This window comes from Erithacus rubecula, assembly GCF_903797595.1.
Source record: "Erithacus rubecula genome assembly, chromosome: 3".
NCBI classification, from domain to species: Eukaryota; Metazoa; Chordata; class Aves; order Passeriformes; family Muscicapidae; genus Erithacus; species Erithacus rubecula.
In genome coordinates, this window is record NC_136689.1 from 146,883,156 (window position 1) to 146,893,487 (window position 10,332).

At 43.8% G+C, this 10,332-nt stretch overlaps 1 long non-coding RNA gene across 1 annotated transcript in view; it reads right to left on the bottom strand.

Annotated features, from left to right (window-relative positions):
* The window catches only part of LOC306799429, a 95,007-nt gene extending 85,462 nt beyond the window's left edge, over positions 1-9,545 (bottom strand). The window contains exons 1-3 of the long non-coding RNA XR_013773597.1: positions 9,439-9,545; positions 8,493-8,679; positions 6,225-6,596 (exon numbers count right to left, since the gene is read on the bottom strand). This is a non-coding gene — a long non-coding RNA (uncharacterized lncRNA). The remainder of the gene's footprint in view (positions 1-6,224; positions 6,597-8,492; positions 8,680-9,438) is intronic.
* Between the last annotated feature and the right edge of the window lie 787 nt (positions 9,546-10,332).

Sequence of the window (10,332 nt, forward strand, 5' to 3'; positions counted from 1 at the left end):
CTCTGCAAGCAAATCTACTTATCAGACAGATGCCTCTACTGTGATCTGACTTTTCCATGTTTTATTTCTCTGACTGTGCTTCCCCATTGTTGGAATCACCACACACATCACCATGGCTGCTGGGTCCACTGGAGCCAGCCATGGCTGGGAGGTTGAAGGCACAAACATGCAAACAAAGAGCCTTCAAAACTGCAGCTGGTCTCCTCCAGCATCATCCACACATTCAACACAATGGAGTTGGCTTTACTGATGCTTCATGGAAGAAAATTTTATTAGAGCATAGAAGAGAGACATTTTTCTATTTTAACTCACCTGGCTCTAAAAAGAAAAATAAAGAGGAAAATAAAGAAGAAATACAGCCCCCCTCTTTCCCTTTTTACATAAATATTGGATCTGAGCACTTTATGCTCCAAAGAAGTTAAAAATAGGAAATAATATGAAGTCTATGTGCTGCATCTTTTATCAAAGCCCTTTATAAACATCAAAACCAGCTCCTCTGCACTCTTTCATACTTTCCTGCTGTCACTCACAATTCATAAAAGGGGTATACAAAGATACAAAGGGTAAGGCACTTTCCAGTACTGTCACAGAGAGTCTGGGACAAAAAAACAGCTTTTCCTCAAAGCTCTGAAATCTAAGAGCAATTTTATGACATAATGTCACTTTCAGCACAAGAGATGAATAATAGATATTCAAAATATAGTAACACTTTCATAAGTAAACAATGCTTTGCAGTGTCAAAGCTTTTCAGCAGCAGTGTCAAGCCTTTGCAGAAGGATCAACAGTGCAATCACTGAGCATCACCAGGAAGCAAACACTGCAAGAACACACACGTTTAACCAAAGGCAGAATCTCTCTGGCCAAACTCCATGTGCCTTCTCTAGAGACACACATTCACATCCCTTCTACAAAAAAAGGGAGGTAGGGAGATTAACAAGGTGACCCCTTGCACCTAAACTCGACTCTGACCCTGCCATCTCTGAGAGACGTGATAAATGCAAACCCCCTCCCCACCTGAAAGATGAGCCACCTTACACTCACTTATATTCAAGAGATACGAGCATTAATTAACTCCAACATTAAAAAAACACATTTGAAAGGTGATAGCTGCTAGAATATTCATGACTCTTACCTAGCCTGTTTAAATAACTGGATATGAAGCAAATCCTCCACATAAACTGTGGCAAACCTGACAGCATCATTTACCTGTTCAGAATCTTTTCCACAAAAGGCAAATTCCATAACTTGTGGTCACCACTATTTTCTTTCCAACCCTGCACATAAGAGTTAAGAATTCATAGGGAGGAAGTGATAAACCCATGATAAAAAAAATTCCAGTGAACTGTCAGCATTATCCTAACCAAAAAAGAATTTCCTCCTTAGTCATCCAGAGGCAGGGTAAGCCAGCTCCCCCATGAACTACAGAAGAACGGGAAAAATGCTTATCTGGGGAATTACTTCTCTTCCTAGTACCTCAGAATCCAATTTTTAAGCAGGGCAAAGATCAAATGAAAACCACCTGATGGTGATGCAAATGGAGCCCTGGATAAAACTGCACAGAGGCCACCACCAAGGGCTGCTCTTTGCAAAAAGAAATGGAAGCCAAGAGATGGTGCCAGTGGGGAGCATGATGGCAATTCTGCATCCATGTGCCACAAGAATGCTGCCAGGGCCAGGAGGCCACATCCAAACTGTGGAGGGGGCCAAGCCAGGGCAGTGCAGGGTCTCCAGCATCACTCAGCTCTCCAGGGAATGCGCCCAGCCAGGCAAACTGGGCTACTGAGCCTGGGCTGGAGATACACTTCAAATTGGGACAGTAAGAGATCCACTGTCCACAGGCACCAGGGCTGGAATGCAGCTGTGCCTCATCCCCTAACTCATCTACAATAATTGTTATAAATACAGGGACCTTTTTTTTCGTTGTACACATTCAGACCTCATTTCTGCTGCTGGAACCTCAGGTCTCTAATCTGACCTCCTGCCTTTGACACTGCAAAAATAAAGAGAAGGCAGCACAATGATGGTACCTTGCAAAAGCAGAGCCAGTAAAATCACAGGATACCCAAAACAGTGCTAGAGAAAAAACAGGAGACTGGGTTTGATTCCAGCTCAGGAAACACCCTGAGAATAAAATATTGCCCAAAATGGCATTTTGTGTTTCTGAGCTGGGCTCCAGACAGCTGGATGAGAAGATCAGGCAGATGCCCTCCCATGGTGGCAGACTGGCCCCACAGCAGCTGCTCCTGCTCAGCAGTTTTTGCCTGCTGCCCTAGGTAAGCAACCAAATCAGTTTGGAGATGACTGAAGTTTAATCAGAAACTCTTCAGATCATGCCCTGTTCACAGCTTTGGGACAGTGCAAATCCTGCCACCTTTACCAAGACTCCCTCCAAGGGCCTCTCACAGCCCTGGGATGCCAGCCAGCTTTGGAGGCTTTACATTTTCGTGGCGTGAGACAAATTTCACTGAGAGCTCCTCAGTGCTAATCCACATAACACTGCCCAGCAGCTGGGAGCACAAGAAAACAGCCTGTCCACACCTTCAGCTCTGCACAGAACCCTCAAAGCAGCACAGAGGATTCAGAAGCTGAGCAGACACCTCTTGATTTCTTGCTGGCATTAACAATATGTATTGTGATAGGTCACTGCTTCTTTGACACCTGAAGAGCACAGTAAGTCAGCAGATAGTTCAGCATTTACTTGGCACAGTAAGTCAGCACATTCAGATGCAGGCTCTCATGGAGAAGTAAAGATCACACATAAAGATAGATTTTTATTCTGAAAGTAATGACAGGGATGCCTTGGTTAATACAAAATTCCAAGCAAGGCCATAAAGCAATCAATAGAGAATCATTAAAGGCATACTAAAAGGATTATTCCAGAAATTTTAAAATATAGAAATATTTATTTACTTATATAAATAAACAGAAATATGGCCTAATGTACCTCCAATTACCTGCCCTGCAGTAAGGGCACAAAGTTAGGGCACAAATGGCAGTCATTAATAAGTGTCCCAAAGGAGGCACAGCCCTTAAGGAGAGAAAATGCAAGCTGCAAAAGGGATTGATGTTCTTTGCATAAACTCAGGACTCAGATCCACCATTAATTTGCTTTGATTGTGTTGAACTTTCACTGCTGCACAATGAGCAAAAGTCAGCTCGTGCAGGATGAGGACAGGTGGATCAACATCCTTCACCCTGGGCACGCTCTCCTCCAAACTCCCCAAGCAAGACAGGGGAAGAAAGATCAAAGCACAATTTCAGCATTGCCAGCTTCAGCATTTTCCTCGAGCAAAGGAAGATGTGAATCCAAAGATTCAGCTGTAAATATTTCAAAAGTGGCAAATGGACGTTTGGCAGCCAAAACAAGAACCTTTAAAAGCACTAGCATTTGCTGCCCCCAACCCTCACAAATCCAGCCTGCTGAAGTGGTGAGGCTGCCCACAAACTGAAAACTGAAACCAGCTTCAGCCCCAATTCCAAAAAACCTGGAAGTAATTTTAGAAGCAGGAAACCATCAAGCAAGAGACAGCACCTGCAGATTAAAACCTCTTCCTCTGTCAGTCTTCAACACATTTGACTCACAAAACCATAAAGAAAGTAAGACTCCCTTAAAAAAGCCTCATTGTCAAAATTTTTTATAGCTTTAAGGTTATATTTTATCCTTAAACCAATAAATACTTGCAATTCCTTAATTTGCTGCCAGCTGGGGAGAGATTTAAAAACTTCTGCAAACCTGCAATTTCAGTGCTGGTCTGTGCTGGGCACTGAAAAATTCCACTGGGGTGAGAGTGAGAGGGGTTAGTCATGACAAGAACATCCCTGCAATGTGCCAGGGCTGCTTTTCACTGTCATCCAACCATCCTTAACAGCAACTAGACCATCAGTGATTTTTATAATCAGTTATGTGCTTTTGAAACACACCCACATACACAGCTCTCACAAGCAGCCAAATAGAAGCTTTCTGGTTCTTCTTTTATTATTATTAATAACATGCATCTGTGCACAGACCAACCCCCTACAAGACATTTTGATCCAAGGATCTGCAACCTCACTCAAAGCAAACTTTTACTACTTTACCAGCAAAAACCTTGAATGCTAATGGGGTTCATCTCTTAATTAGCACCTAGGGAAGCAGCTGGCAGCCCCCCTGCCTGGATGCTCACACTGACCAACAGCAAAGCCCTTAAACTACTTACCCTCTGAAGCTGCCCCACATCTATGCAGGGTGAAACCTGCTCTGAAGAAAACCTGAGATGATTCTTCCTCCCTGTAAAGGACAGCTGCACATTTACAACTGAAACATCACTCCCAGCCAAGCTCTAATTCTTGGGCCACCCCCAGGTACCCGGGTGTGCCATGTGCCTGCCAGACTCTGTGTGACTAGGGAGTCACTGCAAGGGGCAATGCAGAACACAAAATTCAGGGTACATCCACCATGGTTTTTTTCCTTGCTTGCTGGGAGTGCAGACCCTACAACGCAGAGGTCAAGCACCCTGGGGCTGTTCTGGGTTATCCAGGTCACAGGCAGGTTTTGTTCAGTGTCCAGAAGCACCAAAGGGCCTGGCAGCACCAGAGCAGAGCAACTGATGCCTCATTCACTCCCAGTTACTTATAAAAGATAAAGCACATTCCACTGCAATGTGCTGCTGACAAAGGACCTTTTCACATTTACAGCAACAAGGGGAGATCTGGTTTGCAATGCCTTTATCAAACAGCTGACCACAAAAAGAAAAAAAGGGAAAAAAAGGATTTTAAGTATCAGTATCAGTGCTGTTTGCTTTAATTGTAGATAAACAGAACAACTGCAAGTGATGTGTCTTTCTTAGTCCATTTAGAAGTTTTTAGGAGCTACTTAATAAAACACTGGGGATTTCTGTGATGCAAAAACTGCAAATTCAGGTTAAGGAAGGAAAACTACCTGCAAATGAAGAGCTGGTTCCAGAGCAGGTCTCTGCAGCAGAGCACCAAGTCCATGTGAGCAGGGAAGAGGGTCTGGCCCTGCTGGGCTGAGCCTGCAGCAAGTGCTACAGGAGAAACTCTGAACACACTGCATGGACCCATGGACCATCCCCTCCAGCCTGGCAGGATGCTGCCCTCCACCTCCAAATCCAAATACCTGCTGATAGCTCCAGCATCTTCCACATGCACAGCAAGCACCTGACCTTGCTCACTGATAAACAAAAAAAACCTCTTTATCCCCAATCTTTTTCTACCATCTCCATCTGGCCTACAAGTCACAGTCAAACTGAAGCGTGAGGCAACTGATTATGTTTCCCACTAAACATGCTCTATCCACCTAATTTCCTTCCTTTGATGCAAAAGTGTGCTTACAAAGCAAGATGGTGAAACTTTTAATGCCTCACAAATGCTGAGGGGAATGAAGAATAAATGTACAGCAAAGCATTTTCAGCCCTTTTCCTTCAGTAAAAAGAAATGTTAGAGACTTTTTTTGTCTACCCTGTGGATGGAGAGATATATTCAACACACCAGCACACCTGAGCACTTGACCAAACCAGCACAAGTGCCAGAAAGAAATTATTTTCACAGCAAATTGACACCCACAGACACCAAAACAATGATTCAATTCTCTGATAGAAAGAATGGGGAAAAAAGACTGCCACCTTCACAAAAACATTTAATTCATTGTAAATTACTCTAAAAATGCAAATTTGGTTGCTATCACTAGTGCTGTTGAGTTATACACATCTATATGGAAAAGGAATAGCTTAATTTTAGAGCTAAAGGCATCTCCTTTTTTATGGGGTAAGCCATCCTTAAAATTAAGTTCTTCAACAGAAATTCCGTTGAACGAAGACGAGAAAAACTAGATTTAACACTTGAGTCATCTTTTTTGAAATGAGACAATGAAACCTGATAAGCTGATCCACACATGGCTGATGGTAGCTGTGGGTTACAAACACAGCTGCCCAAGAGTCTTGGATGATCCAGGTGGAGGAACAAAGAGCATCAGATCCATCCTTTCCTCATGTACGAGGCTATGGCTGGTCATCAAAACCTTCAGAAGCTGAAACCACTGCTCCACGAGAACCTGCATCTCAAACTGGGTCTGTCCCAATAAAAAGCAAAACCACCTTCAGAGTATGGCACCAGGGACTCTGGAAGTTCTTACCTTTAGCAGAAACTAGTAAGGGAAAAAAAAAAAACAACTTAACTGAAGATCAAGAAAGGAAACTGTGCAGTCAATGAGAAAACCATTTACATACCTGCTGGACAGGAGTGCTGCTGCACTGGAACAGCTCTGGGAGAAGAGAGCATATCTTCCAGCTGGGTATAGCAATGGCTCCATTTCAAGAAGATGCATGGGGAGGTATTCCAGTAAGTGACTGTATGCTATAATCCTCAGGGCACGGCAACAAATCACATAGAGTGACCCAGGGAAAAAACAGGGTAGAAAGACAGTAGAAACTTCCAGATGCTTTCATCCACAGCCAGCATTCTCCAGAGGGTTCTGTGGGTCCATGTGTCCATGGATCCCATGCTCCTCATGCTCCTAAAAATCCTCTGAGCTACGAAAAGGACCAGACTGACAGACTCCAAACGTTATTCCAGATCAGTGGGTTGCATGGGGTTGGGACCTTCAGAGAGAAGAAAGGGACAGACCATTACACAACAGCTCTTACCATGGGACAAGGTTTATCCCCACAGAAACTCCTATCTTTTGATTTATTTTTGTACAGAAGGAAGGTTGTAGGGGTTTGTTTGTGATTTTTTTCAATTTGCATGATTTATTTAAATTAATGTAACAGTGAGCATAGGCACAGCATGGAGCACCATCTCCAGATGCCCCATTGGTTCTAGGTGATGAGAAAAGAGAAGCAACTGAAATAAGTTCTCACCTAACCAACAAATCTTTCCAAAACTCTTACTTTTCTTTTCTCAGGTGAAAGGAGAGAGTTTTCCTTCCCTCTGTTTTTTTTCCACACCTTCTAAATCTAATGAGGTATTTTCAGTGTCAGGGAAGAGAAGGATGGAAAGGGTTGTAGGGCAGCAGGTCAGAAGCACCATCTGCCCTCCTGACTCCAGTGGAAAATGTCTGTCCAGCATCAGGAGCATCACACCCTCAGCAACCCACAGCAAGGTCTGGCACAACCCATCAGTGACACAGCAGAAACACCAGCCCTTCAGTGCCACAGCCCAGTGTGGCTCCAACCAGACAGAGCCACACTTCCCACCTCCACTTTCAGAGAAAATAGACACATCCCAGCAAATCGGCTCAAAATACCCGAGGAATTAGTCATAAAGATTCTAGTATTTGATGTATATAAACCCATCATGATCTGGGGGGTTTGGCTTGTTTGTTTTTTCAGTTTTTTTAATCTGATCTTACTAATTGTGCTGGAAGTAAGAGTTGCTGGGATTGTTGTTTGTTGTTTTAAAATATGAAAGCTGTCATATAAACACAGGCAAGTGCCAGGCCCGGATATAATGCCCAGCAAGTGCTGAAAGGAAACTCAAATAACTCATTGTCCAACATTGCTTTCTAGTTCATCTGTAAAAAGAAAACAGCAGAGAGCAGCTGAGAGCCAAAAGAGGCTTTTTCACTTGTTTTAGCTGCAGAAGCACAGGAAGGTGATAACATTGTGTGTAATGTAACCAAGCAAAGGAGTAATGAAAGTGCAAGCAATTAGATCAAATAGGACAGGGTTAAGGAAAAGGTGTGATAATCATTTGTTTTGCTAATTGTGTCAATAAAGTCCTATCTACCCTCAAACAGCGGAAGCGACATCAGATATTTAAAAGGGAAAAATCAAGTGAATAATTAAATGTACAAAACCCTGACAAAGTGTGCCCCATTATTTTCCCAGATGTTCTCTTTAAAGGGCTGATTAGGAGAACCACATGTTTATTTGAAATAAAATTCCACTCACTTTGATCATGTTAGTCACCTCACATACCAAATCTACTTTGAACCAAAACTTCTTCCCTTGGGATAACAATCAAAATTGCCTTCTCTGCAGGAAAGATGCACCATTACCTTAGCACAACTCAGGCTAAGCTGGCTCCTGGGGACACCCCCACAAAAATCTGGTGTCTCTGCAATGTGTTTTCGTTGCTACAAAACCCAGCATGCAAATTGGTACAAGGCAACTGGAAGTCTGCAGACAGGCTTTCAGATGAAGCTGCACTTGAAATCTGTCAGTTCGTGGAAAAAGAAATCTGAATCACCTTGTCCTTGCTTCTAGTGTGTTTTTAGTGATGGGGAGGGCTAGGAAATGAAATATTCCCTAACCTCCCCCCCTGTTAAATGAACTGAAGCTGAAGAAGGTCTGACCCAATTCCCTGAGCTGATGAAAACATTTCAGAAAAGGATCTGAATCTCCCAAAAAAACTCCCATCCCACTGATTAAGCAGCCAATCTCAGTCACTCTGTAACTATATGACATGGGAAATGCCTGTAAAACCAATTTCTCTACAGCAAAAACACCTGCCCAAAATCCTCGAGCTAACTGTTTTCTCCATAAACCAACTACCTGTAAAATAGGAGCACGCAAACAGAGATGGATTTCTGTTCCCAGAGACATGAGGCTTGTCCCACCAACCCAGCCCCTCGCTGTGCTGTGCCTGAGCACCAGCAGGGCTTTTTCTCCAGGCCCCAACAGGGATGTGTCAATATGTACTTTGCTCAGCTCTCCTGGGAGATGAGCCCAGCAGTCCTCACTGGCCAACAAGCGAAAACTTAGTTTTTTTGCTTTCTTTCTCTTATATCTCTCCCCATGTCTCATATACCTCACCAGCCACAGCACTCCCACCATCTGCCTCCAAGGCCAGCTGGATGGCAGCAGGACTCGTGGCCCATGCAGTGACTGACCAGCATCTTGCACAAGTGATGTTTTTACATCAAGTCAGATTTTAACACATAAACCAACAGCAGATGATTAATGCTCATTCTACGCATCTTCCTTTGTGGTATGGAGGAACCTCAGTACCTTCCACCCCCCAATGTAAGAAGACACTGTCTCATTGCTGCCCTGTTTGAGAGGCAGATGAAATTCAAACACTTGTGCCCAGCACATGCCTGAAAAAGTAACTTTCCAGTTCCCTGGACTCTAACCTTAAAATGTGCTAGATCTTTCAGACTGAGGATGCTGCCTGCTGGAAAGAACATCACTCCAGTTCACTCTACTCTGCTTCCCCCTCAAATTGGAGGACCTTCCTTGCAGACTGTCCAGAGTGTTTGGTCACCAACAGTTTAGGTCTTGCCCTTAACAGCTCACTGAAGGTCAAGCAGTAAACTGGCTGCAAAGCCCTGAAGTGGATCCAGAATGTTCAAGTCATGGGACAGCACTCAAAAAACATATTCATCTTGCCCATCCCTTGACAAGAACTACCTCCATCACTTGCTCATAAGGAGAGTTGAATCACTCACAGAAACAGCAGGACTGAGCACATGGCAGCTGTGAGCAAACAAGGCAAAACCCCCAGCACGAGAGCAGCACCCTGAGCAGCACCACGGCTCCTCTCCAAGGGCTGCAAGAACCTGTCAGCACCAGCTGTAGGAAACCAGCAATGAGAAAAGTGTGCCCTGCAATAGAGAGACCCCAAATGATTAATAAACACACAAAAAGAGTTAAGAGACTTGTTCCTCATTAGTTGAAAAATACGTGAGGAAGAGAGAAGGAGTCCCACCTGCTAAATTTTGAATGTTAAAGAGTCCCAAGTGCAATGGCCCATTTCTAAAAACAAGGGATGTTTTCTGTGCCTGTATTTTAATTGAAGGAAAGGGCTGAGTTTTTTACATTCTAACATGTTCATTACAACCCAGCCATGTGAGTTAAATGCAGTAAGGGACCTGTTAAAACTCATGATCACTGCAGTAAGCTCCAGCAGTGACTTTATTATGGGCAAGAATGCAACTGGGGCATTCATGTCTGGTGCTCCTGCCACCAGGCACTGAGCAGTATGTGCTCAGTTTGCCAACACCAAAATCCCCACCTAAACACAAGGTGAGCATCCCAAAACAGCTTTGTTACATCCCCATGCAGAAGAGTATCTTCAGATAGAGAGACTGCTTATCAAGGTCAATGTTACCCAGCACAGAATAAAAAAGGGAAAAAAAAAAGAGAACAATTCAACTTTTCTGTTTTTCAATAAATTCTCCAGCAAACGGTTGCAGGTGTATCTCCTGAAAGGCAGCAGTTTGCTGCCATGAGTATCTCAGCTACCATGAAGGATTGCATTTCTCCTAATTTAGTGAGCCCAAGCAGGCTCAGCACCACCCTAGAAGAAGGAAGAGGACATGATGAGGCCCAGATTGTCCCCTGCAATAACATCCAGCTGATGAATCAGCTCAAACCACCTCCAGAACCACTC